The 21185-nt window shown below is 37.6% G+C and overlaps 1 protein-coding gene across 1 annotated transcript in view; it reads right to left on the reverse strand.

The window, feature by feature from the left end:
• Window positions 1-21185, reverse strand: part of LOC125229312 (lysine-specific histone demethylase 1A) — a 410072-nt gene that overhangs the window by 321926 nt on the left and 66961 nt on the right. The window lies entirely within an intron of this gene.

Genomic DNA, 21185 nt, shown 5'->3' on the forward strand with positions numbered 1-21185 from the left:
GTGTGTATGTAATGCAACAGAAGAGCCGCGATAACTAAAGTTCAGCTTCGGTTCTTCAACAAACCTGGGGAAATTACAACATAGATTACATTTCAAAAGATGTACTTAAGTAAAAATGAATATTGAAAAGTGAATTAAATAGTAATATAATAAAATATTGAAAGCCACGCATCACAGAGAATCTTATCTCACCAACATGCAGAGTTGCAGACCCCCGGCAAGGAATCCTAGTTAATTACGGCGACAGGCAAATGGTTGGATATTCTTTCTCATTACCGTATCGGCGACTCATAAGTAGAGATGCAAGGAATATTCGGTTTATAGCCTATTCGGCCATTTTGTCGAATATTGGTTACTATTCGATCGAATGCCGAAATTCTGTTACACCTAATAAAGCAAAACAACATAACATACTACAGCAAACCACTATTGTTTAATATTTAAATAGTATTCTTGAAAATATATTTAACAATAGTACTGTTTTTATTATTGGATCTATATGATTTACTTTGATATCATCCGCTAGATCTGACTGTCCCGAGTGACAAAAATAAAATCTTAGCAAACTTTGTGCTTTTTAAGGCAAAGCGTTTTCACAGTAAATGTGACTCAAAATTTGATAGCCGAATGTTCAGTATTTGGCCGAGAGAATACCGAATATCCGACATATTCGGTATCCGGCCAAGCCACTATTCGCTCCTCTACTCATTAGAGTCATTAGGTACGAATCTGTCAGAGGCGGCGTGCGGTGCGTAGCGTCGGTTCCCGCTCGTTTGTCCTGTCGCCGCGTGCGCCGGGCATTTTTCACATTGACGTAATAAATACGAGAGAACGCACCTGTTTTGCGCACTAGATGACAAATCGGTTGCGTTCTTGCCCATTGATTGCGGCTTGCAAGAGAAGCTACTGCAACGACTACTGCGTTTATCAAATTGTGTGTCATAGTACTTAAACAGAACACACGCATTACTTTCGCAGGTAGGTGTTTGTCTTTGTTTGTAGGAAGGTTCAGTACCTAAGTAGTAAGAAGTCAGACTAGTAGTAGGAATTTGCCAATAACATTCCGTTCATTTAGTATTCAAGTGTAACTAACTACCTATGACATTTTTAATGGAAATGAAAATTATGTGAAAAAAATTAAAAATTGAACATGCTCAGAGCTGCAGTTTTTAATTTCAGGAGTCTGAACAGACACCAATTAAAAACTTGTTTAGAGCTTAAATAAATATTGACATTAGATTACACACGATGTTCAAGAAAGTTTATCATTAAACCCTCATAGTTAATCTAACTTATAACCGTAACTCACAACTCATAAGCTATAAGCGCGGAAAGCGTATCAAATATCAATTTGCATAATGGTAAAGGGGTTCATAATGTACCGATACTGAAGCGCGGCACATTAACGAGATTAAGTCAACATTACGTGACGTATCTTCTGAGCTGTGTTTACTGCGTCACAACGCCCGCCGTGGATCATGCGAGCTTAGCCCTTACCATGTATTGCTATTTATTGCGAGACCGCGGCGGAGACCCTTTTCATATGCGAACTAGTGTAAAATGATCTCGAAATTTATTAGAGGAAGACGAAATTTGTAAATGCGGGAGATCTACCTTCTTCACAACCGCTCAGCTACTGAAGTGTGTGGGGGCAACGGTGTCGGCGGCGGCGGGTCATATTTGGACTGCCACGAGCAGCCCGACTGTCAGAGTCGCCATGAAGTGTGGGGTGGCAACGGTGTCGACTGCACTGTGGATTTCATCAGCGTAGGTAACATATTGAACGAACTGAGGACAAATCATAAAAGCAATTTCCTTATAAAGCGGTTTTATTACTAAAAGCAGAGGTCTTGTTCCGCGCTACTGATATTTTCAGAAATATTAAAGAAACATTTCATGTACCATGGTTGTTGATATATTGTTTAACAATTGCTTTACGGTCTCTCCTTTTCAGGCATGCTCAATTGCTCATCAACGTGTGGCAAAAATTTTGCCGAATATCTTTTGTTGACACTACTCGTACCGTACGGTATGAGTGACAGCATCCGAAATTGGTTATTCTGAAACTTCGACTAAGCCTCGTGCGCCGTAATGAAGATTGGAATAACACCCGTTAACTGATATAAGGTAATTGTGATCCTGATTAACGATCGTTTATGCAATTACTTACTCTGTCCCGACAGATCGAGATATCACAGACATTGCGATTTCTGCGATGATAGATTTGCGTAAAAAAGTACTGAAATAAGATCTGACCTTCATCATGGTCAGCAAGAAGATTGGGAATAGTGATCTCATTTTAAAAACTTTGTGATGTGATATGTCCATATTGTCCATCAATTTGATAACTGACTATAATCAATTCAGGATTATTGTAACAATGTAAGGCAAAGCCTTGTATGTCACATTATAACTTGAGCACTCACACCCGCGCAACGGTGCGGGTTGGGCGGTCGCAGCGGGCGTCCGGCAGTTTTGCTTTACAATACCTATAATTCAGTGATTCGCGCGAATGTTAAGTGGTACCGCTTATCCGACGCGACATCTGCTAATGCCTGGAGGAAGCATTAAAACAGTGCTTGACTGCGTTATCTAGAAACTGGCTTTCGGTTGGCTTGTCTATATTGAATTGACGATTATGTTCAATCGTTACTTAAATATGGTAATACTTAAATATCGTAAATGAAATAAACCTTGTGAGGATGTGGTGTGTAATGTGTATCTTTGCGTAAACAACTTTTGAAAATGTCAGAATAAAATTGATAAGAGGTATTTTTAGAAGACAGATTTGGGCCTCGGATTCTCAACTAGCACTTGAATTATTTGGGAAGGTCGGTCGTGGAATCTTTTACCGTTTAGGTCTATGAGCTCTCGTAGTAATGCATGTTGCTTTCTGTCGATCCTAACCAAGGCAAGCATATGTAGCTATTCCGCTTAGAGCTCAACAAGAAACCGATGATTGTATATCTAAATACGCAGTCATGATCCACAATACAACCTTAACAGTCAGTAATCGCCAGCAAATTTCATAGCTGATAAATAACCCCGCCGCCGCTAAAACAGTCCGCGACACCATCCAACACAAATTACCTATTCGCTACGACTATGAGTTAATGTAACAATAATGAGCATCCCCAGACATTGCGTGACGATGAATTAAATGACTTTGTGGTAGGTTTCAATTTGCGGTCACGTTCCTTGTTAGGAAGTTCCGAGAGAACTGTGAATAGGATAACGCCTACGAAATAACGTTAGAATGCAAATCCTTTATCATAACTTGCGCCTACATATTTTGCGAGCCTGTGTTAAATATAAATTGAAGATAAGATTTACACGTTAAAATAAATGTCAGATACAATGAGAAGGCAAATCTCTCTCAACGGTCAAGCGAACACTTAGACAAAAATTCTATTAGCAGCGTCATCGTCAGTCAGATATGATAATATACAATACAAGTAGTCACCTAACGACCTAGTTTCAAAAATGTTCAGTTTAAATTTAACTCTATTGCATTGTACAAATTGAAAAATATTCAAACCTTAATTGGGGCTTGTACGTACAGTCAGCATCAAAGATAGCGGCTCAAACAGAACTATCATTCTGTAACCGCTAAAAAAAGAGAATCTGTGTATGTATACATAGAAATAATAATTAAGCTTTGACATTTCTGACCGCGAACATTTTAGATTTATCTATATTTGGCAAAGTAATCAGAATACCAGATAAGTGTCTACTACTACTTTTGGAGCGTTTTTTCATCCACACTAATAATGCAGACTGTACTATGTGTGAGACCGAATTTAATTGTTTCAATACATTTGAATTATTTAACTAAAATGATTAAATAACACAGTTCGCCTAAAGAAACATCGCACAAATACGTTAGCAATAATAACTTAACCGATTAACTTACAAAACAAACATTGTGATACCATCAACAGATGTTGTTTTAATACAGATAAAGCTGATTCCTCATATCATACCTGAAGCATACAGTTTTACTTGTTGCATTAAAATGTCACTTCATTTCATCCCTCCGTAGAGTTTACACTAGTAAATGGACGCTACACACGGTGGCACCGACCACCTACGGCGTGCAACCGTAGTTGACACTAGCTGTTAGCGTTCGAGCTCAACGAATGCAATGGAAGATAACATTGTTAAGCCAAGCTTGACAACGGTTTCTTTTGGACTGGATAAAGTCAATAACTACCAAATAAGTTTGTAAACAAATTTGATGGTAAGTGAAGAGAAAGTAGGTATTATCTTTATTTCTGTGTTTGGATAGGTAAACAAATAAGGGAACACATTATTCATTTTTATTTTCGCACTATTTCGTAAAGTTCTTTGCACATTTGTGGTTTAAATCAAATTTTAGTTAATTATATTTTTTGTAGTAGGGATAACTTAAGTCCCAACACAACGCAAGACTTAACATATTAAAACAAAATAGCAATACGAGTAGACCTTTTACAAATGTAGGTAAATCTTTAGTGCTAGCCACCTTTGCAAGCAGTTTATAGGCGAATATTGTAATTAATTCAAAAGTTCAGCAATTTACTACAGACAGTACAGGACTTAGGCTTACTCCTCAATTAAGCGCATGCTATTACCCACTTAATGAAGGATACAAGACAAACTAGCTTGGAGGAAGCCATCAGAGAGCCATCTCCGCACGAAACCACTTTAATGGAGGATGCCTTGCTAAATCGCTAAGTAGTTGAACTCATTCTAATGTTTAGTGCTTCATAATACACTTAGGAAGCGCGTTTGTACAAGCAGATGCAGTTGTTGAGGCTTTTAGCGAGTACGACGTGAGACTTAAGAAGTTTATAAACCTAAATCGCGTAGCGTATGCGGATGAAGTCGGGAGTAATTGTAAGAAAGTCAATTTAGCACGCTAACGAGATTGGCTGAAAGGCGGCAAGTTGATTAAGCTCTATAAGGAGAGATGTTGGTGCCGCAACTTTCCATAACCGAAGCAGACCGCAACGTCACGCTAGCAAATCGGCGGTCACTGGATGAAGGTGCTGTTTGACATTACGCTCGTAGTGAAACCTAGCTTCTCTTGACCTTAGGTGGGAAGCATTTAATCAAAGTACAACAGATACAGTAGCATCCTCAAAAGTTATTTTCTGACAGGTAATAAAGTAGAAGATAAAGCAAAATCCAAGTGCTGTATCCTCCACGCAGTTATGTTTTGAACTTGAATTAAATGATTATACGTCTTTAAAATAAATTTCTGCGTTTAATTGCCAATGTCGTTATTCATGTGCATTCATACGGTACTTAGGTTTTATTGCAATCTATTACGAAGGCAAAATCGAGACAAACGCCTTAGCACACCACCAGTACAAGTATTTTTTAATGTTTTATTGATCTGAACCCAAGTGTTTTCATTGGTAAATATTTTTTTTTATTTTTTTTTATTTAAACTTTATTGCACCATATAACAAATAAAGTACAAATGGCGGACTTAATGCCTAAAGACATTCTACCAGTCAACCAACAGGCTAAACAGAAAGAGTAGTATTCAAAAAAAAAAGTAACTGAAAATGAAACATAAATGTAGCAAATAATACATACTGTCAATAATAAACTACACACACATATATATATCTATAAAATTACATAAACTTACATATAATATATATATATATATATATATATATATATATATATATATATATATGAATTATGAATGGGCTTATTCTTGACCACAGACTAGCCAAAGGCAAAGACGTGGCCTACGATGGAGTGAGCTCGCCCAGAAGATGCCCGTTCACCCTTGATTTGAAGGTTGCCGGGTTATATGAGCACGGAAATATAGCCGCCTGCAAGGAATTCCACTCCTTGGCAGTGCGCATAAGAAAAGAAGAAGCAAAGCGCTTCGTGCGAATTCGCGGAACATCCACCAAGAACGGGTGGAAACCGGCCGATACTGATGTTTAGTTTTCTAATGAATTTCTTTAGTATCATACACCGTGACCGTTAATAACCCGAAAGATTTAAGCTAACGATACTAGAGCCTAATTAGAGTATATAATGTTATGTAACATATAGTCCAAAAAGTCATAATTAAGGAGATATTAATTATTTACAACAAATCAAAAGTTAAAAAATCTCCAGTGTAACACACCCTAAGGGCGTGAGCATGACGTAGCCACCTACTTCTTTTACACGTAGATGCACTAACTGTATGGTTGTTAGCCAGTTTCATAAAGAAGTTTGGTATCTATCTACAAAAGTTTTTACTACCGAAAATATTTTCATCACGAGATAAAAGGATAACATGCAGTGAAAGATAACAGCACTAAAATACAGTGTAGTGTATTAAAAATAAATAAATAAATAATATTAAGCCGAATAATTATAATATCTTATCTTACACACTTCAATCTCAAGTAGCTTTTTTGTTATCACTGAGAATAGAGATAATTAGGTTTGTTCTGTTCTAAGTCGCGAGAGTGGTTCTTGTTATAACTGGCTAGTTTGAAATTGATTGTCACTAACATGACACATTACAAATGATAACAAATTGTCACGCAAGATAAAAATAAATAACATTGAACATTTTATTGACTGTAATAAATAATATTCGCTATGCCGCAATATCCTTCGGCTCATTTAGCAGATATCCACTTTGTGTACGGATTTTGTGATGGGAACTCGCTCCAGGCAGTCGCCGAATACCGAAGACGATACCCAAACCGTCGTATACCTCACCATTCGACTTTTGCGGATGTCCATCGACAGTTTCGCGAACAAGGGCTTGGAAAAGTTCACAGAGAAAGGGCTATAAATCTAGATGAACAAGCAGAGAACAGAATAATGAACATCATAACAGAAGACCCAACTTTGTCATCAAGAGCTGTAAGCAAGAATGGTCAATGTTAACTATCAGTTCGTATTCTTCGTATTAAGGCTATGGAAAGGTACGGCCTGCATCCTTTTCACTACAGGAAAGTACACGGATTAATTAACAATGACGGGCTAGCTAGAGTTGCCTTTTGCCAAAGGATGAATCAAAAATTAGTGGAAGATCCTGGATTTCTAAATAAGATATTATGGACAGATGAATCGTTGTTCACGAGAGAGGGAGGGATTTAACTCCGCTAGATTTATTTCTATGGGAAACTCTGAAAGATAAGGTTTACTCAACACCTGTGAACTCCAGAGAAGAGTTGTTAATAAGAATTCAAACGGTTTCAGAAGAAATCAAGAACACTTATGTTAACTTGAATCATGAAATCCGTTCAAGATTGAATATTTGTGCTGAAAACGGCGGTACACATTTTGAAAATCTAATTCATTAAATTACCTACTCGTAATAAAAATACGTAACTGTTTCATGTTGTTGTTTATTTTACTGTAGGTACAGGTTAGCATGATCGCTGTTACAACAAAGTCCCTTTCCTGTATGAGGTAAGAGGTAAGTATGATGTAAAAAATAAGTGGTATGATTTCCTTCGAATATTAACATGCCTAACAATTTATGGTTGTGATTGTTAGTCAAAAAAAGATACCTAAGACACAAAGTTTCAATAATAATGTAAGAGCACTTTAATGTCGTAACACCTAATAAAGTTTGGATACATAAGTATTTGTGGTATTTTGTGGTGCCAATAATAAATAAAAATAATTTCAACACAAACATCGTGCTAGACATAACTTGACACTTCTTGTCATTCATGGAATACAAGTCACGCCATTCGCCTTTCATCGTATGATTTCGGAGCGATTCGTGAAGTGTCATGCTCGCTCTCTGTTCTTCAACTTGAGATTCCCACCTAAAGGCTTGTTCACAAAGAAGTGGGCAATTAATAAGATTTAATTCGTACTGAAATAGTAATTTATTTAAGACACATAATTAGACCCATGTTGATATAACATTATTTACTCGTACTCAAAAATATGTTGTTTAAATCTTTCGGGTTATTAACGGTCACGGTGTATAATATAAGCTCTGTCTTCAAAATGTCCCGCTTGGCGAGCTGTTCAAAATTCTATGTATACATACACAATTAGACGAGCCGAAACGTTTAGTTTCTGGTTGTACTAAGAGCGTCAGTCACAATGGTAACGTCGAGCGTTCGACTCAAAGACATCAGTAATATAAAGCCATGTCTGCACGAGTTAGATAAAGTGCTGCGAATAAATAACGTATGCAGGTTTTGTGGTGGTCCTCTGATCGGTGACCAAGGTCCCGTGGGCTGTACAGCAACTTCTTTAATCACTGTAATTAGCTACGCGCCCATCCCTCCGATCTCTACGACTAGGGATGCGCGTGCTTATCTGACAATTATATCGATTGTAAAAATATATCTCATTAGGTACACTTTTTTGAAGCGATTTTAAACTTTCAAACTTTTTTATTTGCAAGAATACACATACCTACTCGTAAATGGGTCGGTACATAAGGTAAAGAAGTATCAGTGCATTCGACCAATAGGAATGCAAAAGTAAAGAGATTCAATTAAATTTATGAAATGTCAACATAAGGTATAAGAATTATCGAATAAAAAAAATGCTGTTACTTTTGTGGATACCTTCAGCTTATATGTAATTTAAGTTTTTTATTTTATTTTATTTATTGTATTGAATAAATAATTGGTGAACTGATACACAATATTATATCATCAATTCATCACGTATGGTATGATAGCGAAATAAGCAAACTACTCCAATGCTCCTAGCCTGCCATGCATGCATACGGTTTGAAAATTAACTATATACACGAATAGGTACATTGAGTTTTTTCCCGCAACCTCAACTTACATTAAATAGGAATATTTGAGGAGAGCGGAATAGTAATGCCGCCGGGATGGTACCTGCAACTCCAACTCCAGGAAATTGAGCTGTTTGAACGCAACGAGCAATCGATAGCCTGCCTGTTTCCGGCCGGGGTTTCTACATTTCGAATATTACCTGTCAATTAAATAAGCAGTTTATAGAGTGCCAATGAAATAAACATGGATAATTGGATGGATTGTGCTTATAAGTAATTCTCTACATAATTATATAACATTAATTTCTCATCCGTAAGAACACTCACGTCAAAATAATCGATATTAATTCACCGACATGTAGGTACAAGAAACCTCAGGGCAACACTAAGAAGAAGCGTGGCGGTTGCGTACTTGCGTAGAATCAACTTGTCGTTGCCGCGCGAACTAGCTGATTGCTATCTCCGCTTGTTAGCCACCATTATGGATGCAAATTTAACAATTATGAACATACTGATCCCGTATCCAGGCTCATCTTTGTTGGTAGAAGATTGCGTGACTCGCACTACAACTTGTAAGGAAAAATGCCTCAAATAGCCGTGGACGTATTTTAATTTATGGGATGGATTTTAATAAATTGCAACCTGTTGATTAAGTTTGAGCAGCAAGAATCTGTAGACTAACAGTAAAAGGAACTGGTTCTGAACCATGCTAAACATTATGTACTGGATATATTAACTATATGCATTAATGCCTAATTGCCTATCCATACTAATATTATAAATGGGAAAGTGTGTGTGTCTGCTTGTTTGTCCGTCTTTCACGGCAAAACGGAGCGACGAATTGACGTGATTTTTTAAGTGGAGATAGTTGAAAGGATGGAAAGTGACATAGACTACTTTTTGTCTCTTTCTAACGCGAGCGAACCCGCGGGCAAAAGCTAGTGTTACTACATATATGCATTGATGACTATCCATACTAATATTATAAATGGGAAAGTATGTGTGTCTGTTTGTTTGTCCGTCTTTCACGGCAAAACGGAGAGACGAATTGACTTGATTTTTTAGGTTGACGACCGGTCTGGCGCAGTCGGTAGTGAACCTGCCTGCTACGCCGCGGTCCCGGGTTCGAATCCCGGTAAGGGCATTTATTAGTGTGATGAGCACAGATATTTGTTCCTGAGTCATGGATGTTTTCTATGTATATATGTATTTATATATTATATATATCGTTGTATGAGTACCCACAACACAAGCCTTCTTGAGCTTACCGTGGCCTCAGTCAATCTGTGTAAGAATGTCCTATAATATTTATTTATTTATTATTTAGGTGAAGATAGTTGAAGAGACTTTTTGTCTCTTTCTAATGCGAGCGAAGCTGCGGGAAAAAGCTAGTATTGTATAAACATACTGCCAATAATAACATTGAACATATGTTATTACACGACTGCCCAAAGAGAAAAGAGTGTATTGTTTTAAGTTTGTTTTTGATACATCAACAATACTTATTACCTACAATTCCTATAAATAAAGCAACAAAAACAAAGCTCGCGTAACTAGCATGCACTCTTAAGAGAAAAACCCTAACCTACTGGTTGATTACCTCCTAGGCAAGTTATTTTATTTGCAACAATACATTCTAAAAAAGCTCCACGTTTTTTCAACAATTCCACTCTGTGAGTCTAGGATACTTTAAGAATTTCACTTGTAAACATCGCATTTAAAAGATCGATGAGACAGACATACACACTGCTTATCAAATTCATCTTATAGATACCTACCTACAAACAGCAAACGCTTTACAAGGATTCAGGATATTACTAAAACCTAGATACATTCTAACGTCAAACGCCAGTAAATAAGCATGTCAACTATAGAATTTGAATATCAAAAGGAATGCGAGATGTCATCTTATGAGGAGATTGCATGTCTGCTGAGAATGGACTTGTTCAATATTATTTTCTTGCATTGTGCGTTTTGGAATACAGTTCGGTTGTATCGTTCAACAGTAACATTACTGTTAAAAATGGCACCGGCGGCTGTCAATGACATTTAATATTTATAGTGAAGTAATTTACAATCGTAAATATTTTATTAGCGTATTTTTAGCGTCCCACTGCTGGGCAAAGGCGTCCACTCATTTTCTCCACTGAACCCTGCATATTATTTGGCGTGGAATGGAGTGTGTGTGTCTTGGTCTCATGAGGATGGCAAAAATGTCTCATCATCATCATCATAACAATATTCGTCATAACTTTGGTCTTACACATGTTCATCTTAAGACCTATTTTCATAGAAGCATGATGTAGGTTTTCAACCGTGTCTTGGAGATCTTCCAGGTTCTCGAATAACAATACAATGTCATCGGAAAATCTCAGGTGTGACAAGAAGACACCAATAACACCATGGATTTTGATTTTGATAGACATTGGGTCACGGAGTCTGTGAAGCCGAACTTGCATTGTTAAAAATGACTACTGACTAGTTTCGCTCAGTAGACATTTTTACCTACCTTTCCGGGAGTTAGTTATCATAACTACCACTTAAATACGAAACAACTGACCCAAAACAAAATTGTATAAAAACGAGAGAGCTGTTCAAAATACATGCGCGTAGTTTCGCAAAAAGTAAAATCATTTCACATGAAACAGATGTGTTTAATTACTGACCTGACAAATCTCGGAAGTCCGGCTTCATTATGAACACACGGCTCAGCCGGTCCCGACCGTTGTAAAATATCAACATGCTAACACTCGCATATTATGAGTGGACGCGTATCTAAACGTGGTTTTCCAACGCGGAAGGATCCTTGTGTTCCAAGTTCAATGAGAACGTTTGCAACAGAAATTAGACTTTTTTGAATAATGAAACATTTACCCTTTAGACATGGAACAGCAGAAATATTAATCCCATGTTTTTCACAATTTTTTTATAAACATACAGAGACTGTAGATAACTGTTTGGGGTGTTTTACAGCATACGGTGGGGAAAAAATTCAACGCTGTTTTATTTCCTACTTCAACGAGATCCCGAGCAAAGGGTTAAAATACTTAAAAACGAAACATATGACGACGTTAATTTTGAAATAAAAGGAAAAATATAGCGCTAACCCGTGGCAATAATTAACCGGGATAAATTGGGACAGACTAATATCCTGACCCTGCGATGCTGTGTCCATATGTAGCAAATTAAAAAGTGGCCCTTTACGTGATTTTTTTATTTCTCGCTTCATACGCTTCTGTGATGATATAGAAAACGTAATTAGTTTCTAAGTGGGTAAAAAATACACAACGTGCACACGAATAACCTAACAAATGGTATAAAATATAGGTATTCTGATCATAATTATTTAGAGACTGAATTGTATTGTCGTATCGTATAATCCTTTATGGAATTCACCTATATATATGGTTTAAATCAATAAGAAACAACTTTTTGAGTAAAGTTACTTATTCATGTAGATTAGGTGGTCATTATCGTCATCTAATTCCACAGCGCAAGCTTCATCAAATGCCTTCGCGTTCGCGTTTGTTAGGAAGACTTCGTCAAAACTGTTTAGAAACATGATTTCCTCAGAAAGTACGGTAGTCTTATAGTTAAATCTTTCGGGTTACTCGTGTGCACCTTGTAAAGTTGCAGAACTATATAATGTCAAGAACATAAAACTACTGCGAATACGTTTATGTAAGTATACGGGTAATTGCGAATGTTACGATGGCTCATAGATGAACATACAGGACATTTAATTACAAATACAATATTAACGTTGATAGAAGAAAGTTGCCCATGTGCTGTGCATAACTTCAAGCAGTAGGTATATTTCAACAGTGGTGCAAGGTGGCGAGTGAAATTTTGAGAATTATACGCAGTTTCGGCCTACGCAACACGGAACCGTGGGCGAGTACGAATATTGATGCGCCTTCCCTGTACGCTGTGGCAAATGTAACACAATTGAATTAGTCATGCCATAAATAACTTACAATACTATTGAATTGATAGCGACTTCATTTACATATCATGATAAAAGAATTTCTAATTGAATCATTGAGTGGTGAATAAGGCGCTAAGATAATGAGTCATTGAATAATTTACTATAAATTAGCTTCGTACCTAAATAGCTCCAGCATGCATCTAGGTAGCATACAAAATATTCATGAAATCCGGGCGTTAAACTAGGTTCCAGATTAATATAAGTACACAATGCAGCTGTAGTATAAATGAGACACGAATTTTCTATTACAACGTATCTGAAATAACAACATTTTAAACAATGTTTCCAAAAGTATTTCATTTTGAATAATTGAGTTACAATACTACAAATGTGAACAAAATGCCTACATTATTCTACACAAGCCATTGAGGTATATGTACTACGTACTAGAGGCGACGTTGCTAAGAAAATTTTTACACACCCCACTGCGGTCCAATGGACCGCAACGTTATCAGTCCTTACCAGGTCCTTGCGGTGCAGTGACGTGGTGTGATGCACATACTTTCCACGTGAATAATGCCTTCTTGTGTGCTTAAAAATTGTACTAATCACTCGAGGAAATCAAATAAAAGCCAAGGTGTGACATTTCATCGGTAAATTAAACAAAAAACTCGTCTATAATATTTTAAGATTGAATATTCTACAAACTCGCGAGCGGGAGCGACACTGCCGCCATTTTGGTGACGCAATCATAGACTATAAAAAGTTAACCGCGCAGATGTGCCATTTACACTGTTCCTACTAGTGTGTTTCACCTCTAATAGAGTTGCGAAATATAAATATTTCTATTTGGAAAATTATTAAGTAACTACTTACTATTTCATTAATTATGTTACTAAAATATAAAAAAGTTTATTTGTTTAATATATATAGTTAATAGTTTTTGAGTAAAATTGTATTTTTAGCACGCTCACTTTTTGCAGTTTTCTTCGGCCTGGTCATGAAAAAAGGGAACAATTGATACGCTTTGTCCAAAAAAATCGTGCTGAGGAAACTTGGTTACCAACTGACCACTATATGTGTTCATTATGTATATTAGAAGAAGAAGATAAATACAGCACAATTATTTTGTATTAATATTTTAAAGAAGATAAATACAGCAAAATTATTTTGTATTAATTTGTATTGTTTAAGTTGTAAATAAATAAATAAGTTTGACTAGAATATCCGTATTTTATTTAACTATAATGTAAAATTCCCGTTAGGCAGAATATAATAATGTGTCACATCTGGTGGTAGACCTACTCTACGCGTAAATAACCGCTCCCCGCACCCCGCGCATTTGTCAGCATGTGCAGAGTTTTCGCTTGGCAACGTCGCCTCTAGTACGTAGTACATATACCTCAATGACACAAGCAAATTTATTTTTGATAAGAATTAAAGAAAACTATAAAAACATAATTTTAATTAAGCCTTCTGCTTGAATCTCTGAAATATATCCAATTATCGCTCGGTTGCTATAAACAATAATCTAGCATTAATCCCTTAAAGAGCTCACTTGTGGCGATCTACTGAAAAACGGCCGGTCGGAAGGCCCAGGTACCGATGGATCGACGAGGTCCAGAAAGACCTGCGTGACCTTCAAGTGACTGAGTGGCATCAGATTGCACAGGATAGGAGCGAATGGCGGAATTTAGTGTCGGAGGCCAAGATCCACTTCGGGTCGCTGAGCCATCGCAGTAAGTAAGTAAGTAATCCCTTACAGATGCCAAAAGTAGGCTCGTTTACATTTTTTTTCCTCGTAGGCATTTTCATTTAAAACGATGGGAACTCTTAATTAATTTAATATTAACGGTTTTGTAACAGTGGCACTGAAACTTCAGTATAGTTACCTGCATAATCTTTTGCGAATACAAGCATAAGTTTTTTTTATACATATATTATATGTGTGTGTGTTTTTTTTTTTCAATAATAAGCATTGTGACATGGACGGGGACACTACCACGATACAATTAAAACTGCACGAGGCCATGGAGCTTGGCGAGGAACGGATGCCTATGGAGGGAGCTGGTCTTCAACTGAATGAGATGATGTCACGACTGAAAAAGAATAACAACAGTGTACCTATAAATTATATCACAATTCGCAGACACGCAAGACATGTAATGTTTTTATTTTTTATTTGTTTTATTTATTACCCACATAACTATTCGTCGCATAAAACCCGTAACAGACAGTACCGTGACACAAATTGTACCCCTGCAACCTGCGCTCCTTACGAATAGCGGCATCTGCGCCTTATTCGTCAAAACGCTACATTTCATACAAGCATAATTCACGAATACAATACTCATACAAGTTTACTGTAACATGTGATGATAATGAATTATTACTATATGTAATATTAGTAAAGCTCGTTATCAAGGTGCACTTTTCGTGGCAAATGGTACGGTTGACAAAAAAAAACAAATACTTAAATTTAATATTCACTGGTGGATTAACCGGAGGGCTTCAGCAAAAATTGCGTGCAGTATTTTAAAGAGTTAAATTACCTTCCTGTAACTTCTGTCAACTTAGAAAGGTCATTTAGTTATACAGATTTTTTCTTATTTCTAAATTTAAACGATTGACAGCCAAATCTGTTGAACAAAATTTTAGTTATTTATTCAATGTAATTTGGATAATTAATTATAAATATGTATAACCAATACTAATATTATAAATGGAAAAGTATGTCTGTTTGTTTGTCCGTCTTTCACGGCACGGATTTTTTAAGTAGAGGTCGTTGAAGGGGTGGAGAGTGACATAGGCTACTTTTTGTCTATTTCTAACGCGAGTATTTCATAATTTGTTAAGTATAATTATAATGCTTCAAATACTTGTGTATTTGTTTGTTTGCCAACCATACTCTGCCACCAATACAGCACGCTGATAACGATCTTTAAATATTAGGATTCAGCAACGTAATAGGGCATTTTCAGAATTTGGGATATATATGGATATGTTATATGCTAATGTTGAATTATACATCTTCAGCGACAAAAATAAAATACTGATGAAGTTGGCTGCCAAAAAGAAGTTAATCAATGATCATCTGATTTATGCCGCTGGAGTAACGAGATGAGCTCTGATTGAAGAGCCGTCTCGTCGTGATTGGTAAAGTCAACGGCATCGAAGCAGGGGCGTCATCCCAATAGCTTGACGAGCACAAGCCACATCAAACGTTATAAGTGAGCGGGAAATACAAAAAACTGATACGAAAGCCCAGGTCACGTGACGGTGGTTCAGTTGAAAACTTAGATTCAACAGTTTCGCCTGTACTCGGTAAACTATTAGGAATAAACCCTATGCTCCAGAACTGTTTGTACAGTGAAACGTCGATCGTGTTAACGTTTTAGATCGCGATGCTAGCAATCACGTGAGCCGTTGATTAGACATTAATTGGTTAGCGACTTCATTAAGTCTCGGTGGGCGCATTCCAATGTATCGAATGCACCTGCAGAATTACTACTGAGAACAGGATATTGTTTTATGCGTTAACAGTTATGCTGCATAAACTCAAATACATAAAGCATAATTGCAGATTTCTTCATAAACTCTAGCCGCTCAAGAAGTCTAGACTCAACACATTCCAAGCCGTGCCGTGACAAATGCAATATTTTATAGATGTTAATTTTATAATTTAATGCCGCAGGATTACATAGACTAAACTTGTTATCAATGTGGAAGAAGTATGGGAAATACAGATTCCGTTCTACATACAATTTTGATGATTGATATTGTTGAATCCATTAGATAGGTACGTATAGCAGTTTTTTTTAAATACATTTTTCGGTCCTTTATTTTGTAGTTTATGTTATAGGAAACAAGTGAGCAGACAAATCGCCATAAGCGATTACGGTCGCCATGTGAGTTGAAGATTTAAATGTTAATTCCAAACCAAACCATATTCCACCAAAAATAAAATTAAATAAATGATCACAAACAACCTTAACAAGTCATAAGGTCACAACCTGTCGATGAATATTTATTTCAGCCAATCCCAAAAAACGAAGTCCTGTCAATGCAGCAGCGGCAAGATTTACGATGCGCGTGCGCGGCCGACACGCGAGCGAGTGCGTGCGCCGTTATCGCCGCTCGCCAAATTAACCCTTATGAAGACATACGGCATGCGACATGCGCCGACGACATTTAAACGGGTGAAGCCTTAGTTAATTACGCTACAAGTGCATAGGCAACATATTTCCAAGTAGGCATGATATAGTAAGACAAGTTTTTCATAATCAAACTAACCTGAATTTCACTTCCAACAACATGATGCCACTTGGGTTGTTTATAAAAAAAAGGTGATAGCACTAAGCTAGTACAGTCGCATATTTGGCTGACATAGGTAACTTGACAACCCTGGTAAAACTTATACACGCTTTATGCAGTTTATGAAATGTACAAGAATTAATGAATTTGAATCTTCGTTAGCACACACATGCCAGCGTACCTATGCTAGCAAACTAGCATATTTTAATAACGGGAACATTTCATTAGAATCAACATAGCTACATTACCGACTCTTTACAAAATCCAGTCATTACATATATTACGCGTAGGCAGTGGACACTGGCACTGCGGGCCGTGTGATCCATTTCGACGCACAATGTATACGGAATAAGAAATCTACGTAACCGCACTTTCCCTAAGCCATTTTCTTTCATAGAAAATGCTTGAGCGTCGCGTCGTAGGAGGCGCCGCCTAAAATATGGAGCGGCACGTTGTTAAATTTTTGTTTAGTGTGCAATTTTAAGGGAGCCCCGCGTATATCACGTTTTTTGGCTATTGGAACGCAACCAAAATAGTGCAATAAATCTAAAAGTCCATTTTCATATAAAAGAAAACCGATTAAGGAGCTTTTCCGATAGCGATCGCTCGAATGAAGCTATATATTTTCATGATCGAACGAATCGAAGATCGCGGACGGCTGACGGCCGGTGCGTGAGGAAATTGAAAAGGAAAACGTTTCCTCTAATAGTATTGTCCTTGAGCGAAAGATCATTTACTTGCATTTCCTGTTCCGGTTTCCGACCGTGCAAACGCTCATTTTGGCACCTCGCTCGCCTCGTTCAAGGGGATATCGAAACTGTATCTGTGTCGCGTTTAGTAATAAAGTTAACTATTCGCTAAAAAGCTTTAGCCGTTCCTTTTGCAGTAATTTTGTTTAGTGTACTTCTGCAGTAACTGTTATATCATAAATACGGGTGCAAAATTCAACTATTATTTAATGATATTGACTAAGCTTGTGGAACGACAACACATCCTTTCCCCTAGAGGCGTAGGTAATTGTTGATCAGGTAGAAACATAAATATATATTAATTTAAAATGTTAGTATATAATATAAATATGAAACAAGCAATTTCCTTAAGAGTTAGGGTCACAAGTGGTTTGCGTCCGGTTGCAACGACCCAGGGGCATTCAGCCTAAGGGACAGACAATTTATTCGTCACTCAAATGTCACTGGTGAAGTTATCACAACTGACGTGGTTAATAAGCGTGCATTTTTTACTGGATGTGAGAGTTTTCCGTGGCTTAAAATGGAAATAAAAATATCGTGCTTACTACTTCAGGTGGCGCCGTTGTCAGACATTTTATCTTCTCACACGCTATTCGCTGCACCCGGTGACGTTACGACACTTAAGTAATTTGCATTCAATTGCGTGGGAAAAGGCAAAGTAGCGAAAATAATGACAATTATGTTTAAAATCTAGTCGACCTTTTGAATTGAAAAATTGTTAGTGAAAATATATCATGTAAGGAATAAATTATATAAATACTGGGGGGGGGAATAAAAACATGATAATTGATAAAACGATCGTTAAAGGAGGATCGCATGCACTGCACTGTCACCAGTCACCAAATAATCACATCTCGTGACTCGTTACACTTTGATTACACAGATTAAAGAGCGATGAAATTGACAAGCGAACGGACGGCGAGCTAATAAAAGGGATTCCCGAAATATTTCACTTCCATAAATACTCAATAAAGCCTCTTTTCCAACGCCCGTTTCGCAATCGACTCCGGGAGCGTGGATCCGCGTTCCGCCACATTAAATTCTTCACGTTTAATCAATTCCGGGACGGTAGTAAAAAATATCAAAGTGAAGTGTTTCCTTCCGTATCGACGGCGCCCAGAGTAGAGCAGACAGCAAATAAATTGTTGGCGTCGTTTCAAAAAGCACGAAAATTGCCAGGGTAGCTTCGCGGACACGCCTTTTATCTGTTACGTCTATCAGGAGCCTTCACGTTCGCCGCCCGTACGTAAATAAGGGCAAAAAATTGTCCGGAATAAATAATAGCACTGAAGAAACAGGAACGAATGCAAACATCAGACCAAGCCGCGGATCTTGTCCCTGACCTACTTTTGCTATTACTATTATCCCACTTAATACGTTTTTATCCCCGGCTTTATTACGAAGCGCAAGTAAAACGTATTTACTCATGCAGCAATGAGGAAAGAACTGTCTTAAAAGCAGTCCTGCTGAACATACCTATACCTATTATGATGAAAGCTATCTTTACAAAGTTTACTTGCGAAATCCTACTAAAACCTGCGGGGCACCTCTGGTTGAGACTATCCTAGGACCGAGATAAGTGGCGTACACGAAAGTAGGCCTATGCTAAGCAGTGGGAGATTAACGGCTGAAATGATGATGATGATGATGACTTAAACCGTAAAATGTCCCCATAGAAACTTTGACAATGAGATTGATTCATAATACGGATGCTATAAAGAGTAAATTGCAATGTAATTTATAGGTCCTGCATAGGATTTATCAACCTAATACAAAGTTACGATCCTCAATTTCACTGCATCAAAATGTAAAGTAAACTTCATGCAAGACTTTAAAAGGCATGAAATCTGATGCACTGATACCTTCATACTAAATAGTGGTTATGGGATGCTGTAAACCGTAACCCGAGAAGCAGAAAAAAATATAGAGTAAATATGGTCGGTCACGATGTTTACCGAAGTAGTTCGAGGGCTCGTTACACTGCTTTATGCAGTGGTGCGGCTATAGTCTCACAACAATGTGCCGGCGAACTCATAAATTCGAAACAATTAGACGATAAATTCCCACTTGAATTAGTATTTTTATTTGCACGTCACGTGCGCAGGCCGCGCTTTCTAACAATTTATGTAGGGAGGCGTCAAATTTAACAGCTCAAAGAAACTGATGGCGCTCTCCTAAGCTTCGGCGCGCCTCGTGATGCCCCGTAATTATGTTTACAATTTATTTGCAGCTGAACAATGGAGTAGATTCGCGTTGCTGCTTTATGACGACGCAACGAGTACCTTTATACGTATATTACTCATACGGTATCCATTTCCGTAGGCCATTTCAATTAATCAATTCTCTTTACATTTGCTTTAAAAATGTAACGCATTTTACAAAAACGAATCGAATTTAGTTTATTAATGCCAATAGGTTGGAATTGATCTTAACCAGAGTAAGCCACTCTGCACTGATCATTGGCATGATTAAGAAAAACGAATAAGAACGGAAGCGTGACACAAGAGCTGTGCGATAACCGAGAAAAACGAGCAGCGAATCGCCTCCGAGCAGACGGTATCTGCGCCCGACCGGGAGTTATTAAATATTAAAATAAAGTCGCATTCCGACGCAAGTCCTTCGCGATATTCCAGATTATAGCAACACAATAAAAGCACTGCCGATCGCTCCCCACCCTTATCATATCAGAGCACGAGCTTACATAATTCAACTGCGGCCGATTTTCGCGCAAGTGATTCTTTATTGCTGATGTAAACTTTTCGCCTGTTAAAATATAAGATAACTGGAAATTATAAATACGTCCTGCATTGCTGCGATGGGAATACTTACAGAAAATAATTGGGGACTCTGCAAAGGGTAAATTTAAATAGTCACGAGAGAAGCCATGACTGATCGTTGAATGTTAATAATCGCATAACTCACGGGCATTGCTTCATCGCATTTCATATGTGTATCGAACTTCTCATCGCTCGGTTGCTCAAGCGGCCCGCCTACTTACCTGAAACAATACATCATTACAATATCACTAACTGAGACCAAACGCGCACATTGTAAAGTTCGACACCTACTATTTACAGCTGGTAATGTCAAGTGATGCACGATCCACACATGTATTAATTTCATCTCGTTCTATTACTTATTGGACTCTGAATGAAAAATTAATAAAGACTTACTACTCTCAAACTAAGCAGTTTCAAGTAAAAACATCAAATTATAAATTCAGCCTCAGTCGCCTGTGTGGTGACGGGTTAAGAATTTCGGCACCCCCTTTCTTCCCGTGGGTGTCGTAGAAGGCGACTGTGGGATATGGGTTAAATTGTGGCGTAGGCGAGAGGCTGGCAACCTGTCACTGCAATGTCACAGTTTCATTTTCTTTCAACCCCTTACTTGCCAAGAGTGGCACTGAAGCTTTAGTAGTTTCATGTGCTCTGCCTACCCCTTTATGGGATACAGGCGTGATTGTATG

The sequence above is a fragment of the Leguminivora glycinivorella genome, chromosome 9 (genome assembly GCF_023078275.1).
Source record: "Leguminivora glycinivorella isolate SPB_JAAS2020 chromosome 9, LegGlyc_1.1, whole genome shotgun sequence".
Lineage (NCBI taxonomy): Eukaryota > Metazoa > Arthropoda > Insecta > Lepidoptera > Tortricidae > Leguminivora > Leguminivora glycinivorella.